The 9,480-nt window shown below is 46.0% G+C and overlaps 1 protein-coding gene across 1 annotated transcript in view; it reads right to left on the minus strand.

The window, feature by feature from the left end:
* LOC119386263 (uncharacterized) overlaps positions 1-9,155 on the minus strand; it is a 108,252-nt gene extending 99,097 nt beyond the window's left edge. The window contains exon 1 of the mRNA XM_049414281.1: positions 9,006-9,155. The gene's annotated coding sequence lies outside the window, so the exon portion shown is untranslated. The remainder of the gene's footprint in view (positions 1-9,005) is intronic.
* Positions 9,156-9,480: the final 325 nt, after the last annotated feature.

Raw genomic sequence — 9,480 nt, forward strand, 5'->3', positions numbered from 1 at the left:
TTAGTAAAGGCGGCTGGGCACTAGCGAAGTACACGTAATAAAGAGAAACCCAATGCTCCTTATTTATCGCGGCACTGCTTCTTTAGAGACCTAACACAAAGAAACAGAGCTAATATGTAATGTTGTATGTCCAGTATAGTTTTTTCAAATGCTTAAGCACGTTATGACATTGGTCATCTGTGACCAACCACACACGAAACAACTCTCAATAAAATAGACGGCATGGCTACACAACCGTTCGAACTTTCAAGCACCTTCTGTTTTATCCTATTCACACGCCTTCTGTTTTCACCTATTTTGTTTCTGAAGATTAAATACCTACAGGCTGTTGCGTTCTTGGACGTTCATTTTGCACGGCTCCAATTACATTAACGAACCAGCGAGCCGACCAATACGTAATACGACCAATGCCAGCCTCACAGCTTGCCGCTGCACTGCACCGCGGTTGTCTTTACGCAGGGTGATTACGCCAGAAGGCCACCAGGTGAGTATTAGAGCTAGGGAGACGACTTCTCGTATAACCAAGCAGCGCTGCCGCCTCCGGTTATGCATTTACACGGGCGCATCTCATCCAAGCCCCCAGGTGAAGTCGTGGGTTGCCAGACTGCGTGCGACACCTTCCTGCCGCCAAGGGCAGCCCACGCCTGCTGTCTCGCCTAGAGTGCTCGCCCCGAGGGGCGGCGAGCACACGCGTTCCCTTGAAGTGGGTGTAATGGCGCTCAACTCACCTCCAAGACGCAGCCGCCTCGCTCTACCCGTTTTGTTGCGACCGTGCGAGCACGGTCGTTGACGACGACATTGAAAACCGAGACGAGCCGACTGGAGGACAGGAATACCATATGGCGGAGGCTTGTTTTGCGGTACGGCTCTGACTTAGCGGAAGTGAAACAAAAGTGGTAGAAACAGAACGAAACAATGAGGAAGAGCAACAACAAAGCCGACGCGATGGTATAATTAGCGGCTGACGCTGCTCATTTACGTACACGGGCGAGGGCCGCATTTAAAGTCTAATCGCTTAAGGCTCCAACGCACGCACGGCTCCGTGTATGTATGTATGTATGTATGTATGTATGTATGTATGTATGTATGTATGTATGTATGTATGTATGTATGTATGTATGTATGTATGTATGTATGTATGTATGTATGTATGTATGTATGTGTGTATGTATGTATGTATGTATGTATGTATGTATGTATGTATGTATGTATGTATGTATGTATGTATGTATGTATGTATGTAGTTGTATGAAGGAGCAAGAGAAAAGGCACGAAGGTCAACCAGACGTGCGTCAAGTTTGCTATCCTTACCCTACGCTGGGGGAAAAAGATTAAGGGATGAAAAGATAGAAGGATAAACTCATTGCTAGGCACACTTCGTGTGTTCATCGGCAAGCTCAAATCACCATAGGCTCAGTTTGCACAGCAGGTACCATATGTTCTATGTCCAGTACTTCCAAACCTTTAGTAGGTCCCATGAGCCCCCAAATATTCAATTTAGTAATGACGCCAGACATGCGTCAATTTCTACAGTGGAAGGGGGAGCTTTGTATGTGTACACGTACCGCTGATCACCAGGCAAGCAGGCCGGGTCCCCTAGAATAATATTCAGTAATATTTTTCGAGAACGCGCCCCCCCACCCCTCTACACAACTTTTCCTTTCAGTTTAGGCCCTTAGCGGATGCATTGCCGGACTCCGTTATGCGAAACACGTCCCGGCATAATGCTTGCGAGGACTTCTCCAGAGCGAAAATTTTTGGCAAGTTCGCAAGAGGAAAAACAAGATAGCATTCGTAATCACTGAGATTAGAGCCCTTAGACAATTGTAGAGGCATATGTCTGCGAATGTCGGCCCAGCCACGCATGTTTTCATACGATATTCAATCAGCGCGTGAGCCTCCTGTACAAATCGCAGTCTTATATCTTTACGTAGTTCCTGTTGAAACAACAGCTCGCGCTTTGCGCGGGTGGCATTGCCAAATCTGAAATGCGAAAAAATAATTTAATATGCGGATATTAGCCTAGTTTTGGCGCTATCAAGCCGTTTTCTGCGTCTTTTCGCAACACCCTGTCCTTCGCCGTCGGTCGCAGGCGAGTGCACAACAATTCCAGCATAACAGCCGGCTTCCACGTCCTGTTAGCACTTCTCGACTCTTACGGCTCACTTCCGTTGCATAAGTACTACGACCAAGGTCGTTTCGCTGGTTAGGCGAGATTACTTCTACAAACATCAGAATGCTGAACTACGGTGTAAACTATTATGCTGTTTGAACTTCTTAACCAAATAGGATGGGTGAATACGGTGCATGCCATCCCAGCTGTCATTCACGTAGTCAGTATTTATGAAATCAGTTCAGCAAAGGAAAGCGAGGCAAGATCACGGACATGACAGGCTAGGCGCTGGAACTGCCGCTGTTATAGCCTATATTGCAAAGAAGTTTGTAAGTGGCACGCATGCTGTATACCATTGCATACGCGCCTTCCCTTGCATGTTGTTCAAGTAGAGGGTCATTATTTTATAGCGAAACGGAACCGACACCTCTAAGGAAAATTCTCCGCAATCATTTTGACAGAACTATAAGCGGTTACCACAGCTGCTATGTTATAAGATCTCCATCCAGTTTTCCCGGCATGAACATTTACACCATTCACGTTTCATTGATAAGCTTAAAACAAAATTATAGAAACTGGGTTTAGCTATCGGCTGTAGGAATCCAATGCTTCAGTGTCATCACTTTCATTCCTAATACTCAGAAACGTTTTAGTCGTCTCAGTTATCTATATAAAAAATAGCACAATTTAGCAGCGTGTAACGGAGCTGCGCTTTTTTTTTTTTCATCTGTCGATGCAGGCGCGTTTTATAATCGGGTCCCGTACGTCATGGGGATCTAATCGATCCCCATAATGCTTTAAAAAAATTATGGCAGCTTCGGCCTGGTGGTGCCAAGCCTGAAGGAAGAGCGGAGCTAGGCGGCTCTCCTTGTTTTTCTTTATATTAAATGCGAAGCATTTCTTAGCAAACCCAAGGCGCTTTGAATGATGCCCTCTGTCTATTTATCCCCGTGAAGGCAACGCTATCGTTAATACTGGAACTCCGCTTTGAATGCATAAAACAGCGTAACGTATGCGAGCTAGATAAAAAGAGGAATTATTACGAAAACTATGAAAAGCGTATCATGTTCTTGTAGGCAAATTCGAAATTGTTCCATATTATAAAATTATTGCCTCTTAGTTGTATTCTAACCCTCATTCGTGATTTTCACGCTGTATTTTCTCTTAATATATTTTTTTTACGGTGAAACTGTATATGGAATGGAATAACTTTATTTGGGTCCTTCGGGACGTGAACTAGCACGTAGCGGGCCGCTTAAACGTTGGGACAGATAGGCCTCTCCACCACGTCGCGGGCCCCTTGGACTGTTCGTAGTTGTGCTTCTAAATCCGGACTGCGTAGGGCAGCATCCCAATCGGACAACGTAACGTCTTTGAAACCCCGTAACGCGGGGCACCGCCAGAGCATGTGATCTAAGCTGGCAAAGTCAGAGCAAAGCGCGCAAGATGGTTAGGTGAAACCAATATTGCTCCGTCTTATGTGCGCAAGAGCTCCCAACGCGTACGTGCCACTGAAAGTGGGCAAGCCCCACTACTCCCCACCGGTTAAGAGAACTGGTTAAGAAGAAAAAATGAAGAAGAAAACACACGGGCGGCAAACGCCTGTTAATATTTCTCAACAGACGTAATCAATAGTTGAAAAAACCTTTAATGAACCGTCTGGATTAACCCTTTGGGAAACACTTGAGGCCGCACGTTTCAGCTTCGATGGTTATGGAGAGCTTGGGTGGTGATTTTTTATTCATAGTGCACCGAGAGCGCGCCGAGGAAAAAAGGATTAACAGGCCCTATTACAGTGATCCCATTCGCATTTTCTTTTAATTTTTCACCATCGCTCGTTCATAATCTCATCAGCGCAGCCAATACGTCTGAAAGTGTATTCGGAGTATTAATTATGTAAAACGGTTTAATAAGCTGAGCCGATTGATTTTTCATGAATTATTAATTGTTCCCTCGTCTGCGGTCCTCCTCAACGGAAGGTTACGCTTAAGGTCTCCTGGCAAAACAGCCAGATACCATTACGCAAGAATACGGACCAGCTATCAGAGACTTTGTGTGCAATGAGACAAATTGACTCCGGCAAATTTATCGCTGTTTCAAGAAAAGAAAAACGAAATAGCTCTAGTACAGCTGCGTTGTGAGCTCTCACGGAGTACTTTTAAAAATGCAGCCGCGGAGTACAAGACAATGCTCTTCTCGAGTGGGATTGCCAATTTTCTTTACCCTCGTCTCGCGATGTATCGATGTAAAAGCACACAAAAGCATTTCGCATAACAATGGCCGGTGAATCAGCACCTGTGAGGCCAAGCGAAAAAAAACGGAGAGAGAAAAACGCTTCTTGAACTCCTCTTTTTCTTCCTCTCAATATGGTAACGAGCACCATGGACGAAAAGACAGGGTCGTGCCCGTGCATAGGATAAGGATCATCTTTGGCACTATCTCAATAAGGTGGCCCTTATGAGCAGCTCACACTCTGTGTCCATTCTAGAACAATGGACTCGACTGCCAACAGCTCAGAAAGTAACCAAAACACTGCCGCAGTTTATTTTAAAAACGACTGCGCTCTGCAACCGCTTTCGAATACGAAATTGTCGCGCGTGCAAGCGTGTCTTTCTATCTGTTTTCCTTATATATAATTCCCCCTCCCCCTCCCCCCCCATGCCCCAATGCCCCATTGCAAATTAGCGAACTGTGTGGAACCTGGTTAACCTCTCTGCTTTTCTCTATGCATCTCGTTTTATCGATGGGGCAGGCTTATAAAGCTTCGTTTATGAACTTAGCATGTAGCTGCTTGAATAAATCATTAAGAGCCGGCGTACATCTAGGGCGATAATTGTAAGCTGGCTAGAAACATTTAAAATGTTCCTTTGTCGCACATCCTCAAATACAAATCATCGCGTCCCTGAATGCACGAAATATTTTTTAAGGGAGGCAAGCTATCTGAAACCTGTAATTTGGGTCAAGGTTAAAGTACCATACAAATAGCGCGGTTCGAGGGCCGCAAACTACAGGCTGCATACGATTACGCCGACTGCTGCACTGACAGGCAACGTTGCGTGTACTTCCGTTGGAGGCGTTTGACACAAAGCGAAAGCGAAGTCTCATTTTCTCAGTAATGAGGTGTCACTAACGGAAAGCGAGACGCCACGTTACAAAGATGAGAAATGAACGTTCCGAAGGAGCTAACACTGCATCAACCAGACTTCCTGTTAGCGTATTGAATGAGAAATTTAGCCTTTTCGGAAAAATCTAGTGTCAGTTTTGAATATTCATAGCAGTTTCCTGACACTCTTATAATGAGCCGTGTTGGTTCCTCGCTTTTCCAGGCGTTTGTTTACCCTCAAGAGCTCGCCGTTTTTTCCACGAGCTTGTCAATCTGCACTAGGTAAATTGGGCAGCAGTGAGTAATATTTGTTCCTCTATCACTGTCCTCATCATCACTGTCGTAGACAACAGCATCATAACCAGCCTATGTTTACATCCATTGCAGGGTGACTGCCTCCCCAGTGATTTTCCATTTACCCTGTCTTGCGCGAGCCGATTCCATTTTATCCTTGCGAACTTCCCCATTTCATCACTTCACCTAACTCGCTGCCGTCCTCGGCTCTAACTGGCCACCGGCTGTCTGTATTACGCATTACGTGGCCGGTCCAGGTCCACTTCTTTCGCCTAATATCAACTGGGATATTATCCGTCTGTTGCCTGGCCCAGCCTACTATCTTCCTATCTCTTAATGTTACTCCTACAATTTTTTTTCGTTCAAATCTGCTTTAAATATAGCACTGCTTCCATTTGTTCTGCTTCCATTTGTTCTGCTTCTATTCTCTGCGCTGACCACGCGAGGTACGCACCCTTACCATCTTTTCAGTTGAACCAAAATGCTTACCGTCTTTCTAGATCCTTGAAAAGCAGTATATGAAATCTGCAGCCAAAGTAACCGCTTCGGGCAGTATACAGTGACCTGCATACACGCACGCCAGGCCCGTAGCCAGGGGGGCCCCCTCCCCCCCGAAATTTTTATGATACATGGTGTTTTAACGAAAATAAACAATGAAAATAGGCGTTTTTCTCAAATACTCAAGCCTTTCAGCAAGTGCCCCCCCCCCCCCCCCCCCCGAAAAAAATTTGTGGCTACGGGCCTGACGCACGCCTCAATAATATCTGGGGTTTAACGTCCCAAAACCACGATATGATTATGAGAGACGCCGTAGTGGAGGGCTCCGGAAATTTAGACCACCTGGGGTTCTTTAACGTGCACCTAAATCTAGGTACACGGGCCTCGAACATCTTCGCCTCCATCGCAAATGCAGCCGCGGCCTCCGGCTCAGTAGTCGAGCGCCATAACCACTAGACCACCGTGGCGGGGCACACGCACGCCTTGTCTAGGAACTATATACTATGTATTGATTTCGCACTGTACTTTATCGTAACAGCATGTGCAATAAATGGGCAATTGGTTTGCCTTGATGCAAATCCCTTTGCATAACACCAGCACGGCAGCCGCTGCAGCTTACAATTCTTTATCAAGTCGACGACGATGCAGTCCAGAGTAAGAACGAATGAAGCGTGCAACAAACCTTGCACCGCTTTCAACGTGACTTTGTTCGCCGTTGCAAAGTATCAACTGGTCTGCTGAAAAACACGATAAAGGAGAAAGCTACAGAGCGTAGAGCAACCTCCACTGAAGCGAAAAGATATCTTTCGCGAGGAAAGATGACAGAGCATCCTTTCATCGTAACGCCGTTCTTCAGCATGACAGTGGTGTCGCAAGAAAAAAAAACTTTAGGCACCTCCTTTACGGCTGTCTGGTTTTTATTGTGTCTTCCACTAAAGCGTAACGCAGGAGTACCTTTGACTCGCCGTACGCCGGATAAGATGGAGTCGTGCGGCGCACTTTAAGCTGCTCTTGCGATCAATATTTTCTTTTTGCGCGCATCGAATGAGCGAGCGCTGCTGTTGAGACATCGTCGACGTCAGGGATGAAGGCTTGGGATCCAGGCACGTGGTTCATTAGACGTTAAAAGATCAGTGGAGTGATTGCATTCTTGATCCTCAGCGACAACGAGGACGCTAGGCTTCTTGACTTTAGTATATGACATGGCTACGTTAACAATCACATAGAATGTAGCCGCAGTTAAAAAGTCATTCGGATGCTTTTTTTTCTTGCTTTTTTTTTTGCGAAAATGAAATGAAGAGTCTCCTAAAGCGGCAAAAAGAATACTACTTCTAAATGACGCTTGTAAGGAAGCAAGGATCAGGAGAGAGAGGAAAGGCAGGGACGTTAACCAGTCTAGAAAGTTTTAAGAACGATTATGAACCGGTGTATCTGATTATTCGCTTCTGCGGACCCATTTTAACGAAGCTGAAATCCCTACTAAGAATTCTTACCAACTGAGACTACTGTGCATGATATAAGGATTTGAGTCGTCCTTATTAATTCTAAGCCTCTCACTATGCGACACGTATTTCCAGTTGCGACTGTGAAACCTAAAGGTTTATAAGGTATGCATCAAAAAGATTAAATTGTGCTGGATCCACATACCTATTGAAGCCGCCATAAGCAACGCACCTCGTAACTGCTTCAACGACATTTTATGCCCTCATAGATGCCCGAGCACATTGTTATAGTACGCGTGCTTTTACAGCGAAAGCTGTTATGAGATCATTTCACCGGCCGTTTTTGGTGCCGTAGTTGTCCGCCGCCGCCGCCGGTGTCCGTAACCAGTATCGCTCGAAATAAGAAAAAAAAAACGAAATAAGAAAAAAATGCCAGGATGGAACGAGGTTCGACCTGGGTCCTCTGCGTGGGAGCCCAGTATTCAACCTCTGAGCCATGCCGGTGCTTGAAACTGCATTGCAAAAAGGTCCTATACAGGCTTCATGTCGGGAAGGAACCACATTAGCATATGCAATATAGCGTGGTAGAAGAGTAAAATAACCACCAAGCGTCGCACAACGCGAATTCTGTAACCAGGCGTCACACAATGCGAATTGCGCAACGAATAGGTTGTTGAATGCTTCCAACCCATTACAGAGGGCTCTGCCATAAATCTTCATCGTCATCAGGCATAGCATCAACAAAGTGCGCATAATGCCTTATATGCGTTTAGCAGGTACCAACGCTCTCCGTAGAATGACGAAAAATGGCACAGTGCTTGCTGCCCTACTTCTCAAAAATTGCAATGATTTATAGCGTAGTGGGTTCTTCGCAAGTGCACTTGTATTGGTTGCCTAGGATAAGGAAGCCCATAAGCGCATGATCCACTTCCTCGGGGTCTCAATAAAATTACAATGATTTATAGCGTAGTGGGTCCCTTGCAAGTGCACTTGTATTGGTTGCCAAGGAAGCCCATAAGCGCATGATCCATTTCCTCGGGGTCTCAGTAAAGTTCTCCCCCCCCCCCCTATCTCTCCCACGCCAACGTATGTTATACAGCATGACGGGAGAGGGAAATAGCGACCGGGCGTCACCCAATGCAAAAACATAACTGGTGGGCCGTTTAATGATTCCAACCCATTACAAAGGGCTGAGCCATAATTCTTCATCGTCATCAGTCGTCGCGTCAACAAAGTGCCCATAATGCCTTACAGACGTGCAGCTGGTGCCTCGCTTCTCCGCACAATGACGAAGAATGGCTTAGTAGGTGATTCCCAACTTCATAAAAATTGTGATTTATGGCGTAGTGGGTACCTTTCTAGTGTACTTGTTTTGTTGCCCCAAGAGAGCTTAACGGGCTCTAGAAACGCCGCTCTTCCAGCTTTCGCTGTGACTGTGCTGCGGTTTCAGCGCAGGCCTGGCGTTTTCTTTGTTGACGGGTCTTTCGTTTAAGCAACTTCAGATAACTCGTAATTGCAAGCGCGCAGTTGAAGAACAGCGATGCGTGTAGCTTACCGTGTGAAGTACGAGGCAATGTGAAGCTGAAGTCGAGTGATGTGTCGTCGTGCGCCGAGCTCCTGACGCATAGCGTGAAGTCATCTTCGTCATCGTCAGAGCTCTCGGATTCTCGTGGAAAGGTCACACCTTCCAGTTCGTCTTCCCAGATTGTTTCCAACATGAAGCTTGGATTGAGACCTCGTGGTATCTTGAGAGCGAGCGCTGCTAACCTTCAACAATCGAGGACGATGGCTTTCGAGAAATGTTCAGGAGTCTTCTTCGAGTACTGAACTCGCATCAAGTGATGTGCTGTTATAGTGAGAGCGTTGCTCGTGTGCGTCCGCAAGCACCTCGCAACTCTTCAACACGGTTGCTTTCTAGCACCTGACGGGTATTTAAACGGTTCAAAATGACAAATAGCGCGCAAGTGTTATAATCTGGTACGCATTTCACAGTATACATACAATTTATCTATTTGGAAGCAGTCGTCAGT

This window comes from Rhipicephalus sanguineus, chromosome 3 (assembly GCF_013339695.2).
Source record: "Rhipicephalus sanguineus isolate Rsan-2018 chromosome 3, BIME_Rsan_1.4, whole genome shotgun sequence".
Lineage (NCBI taxonomy): Eukaryota > Metazoa > Arthropoda > Arachnida > Ixodida > Ixodidae > Rhipicephalus > Rhipicephalus sanguineus.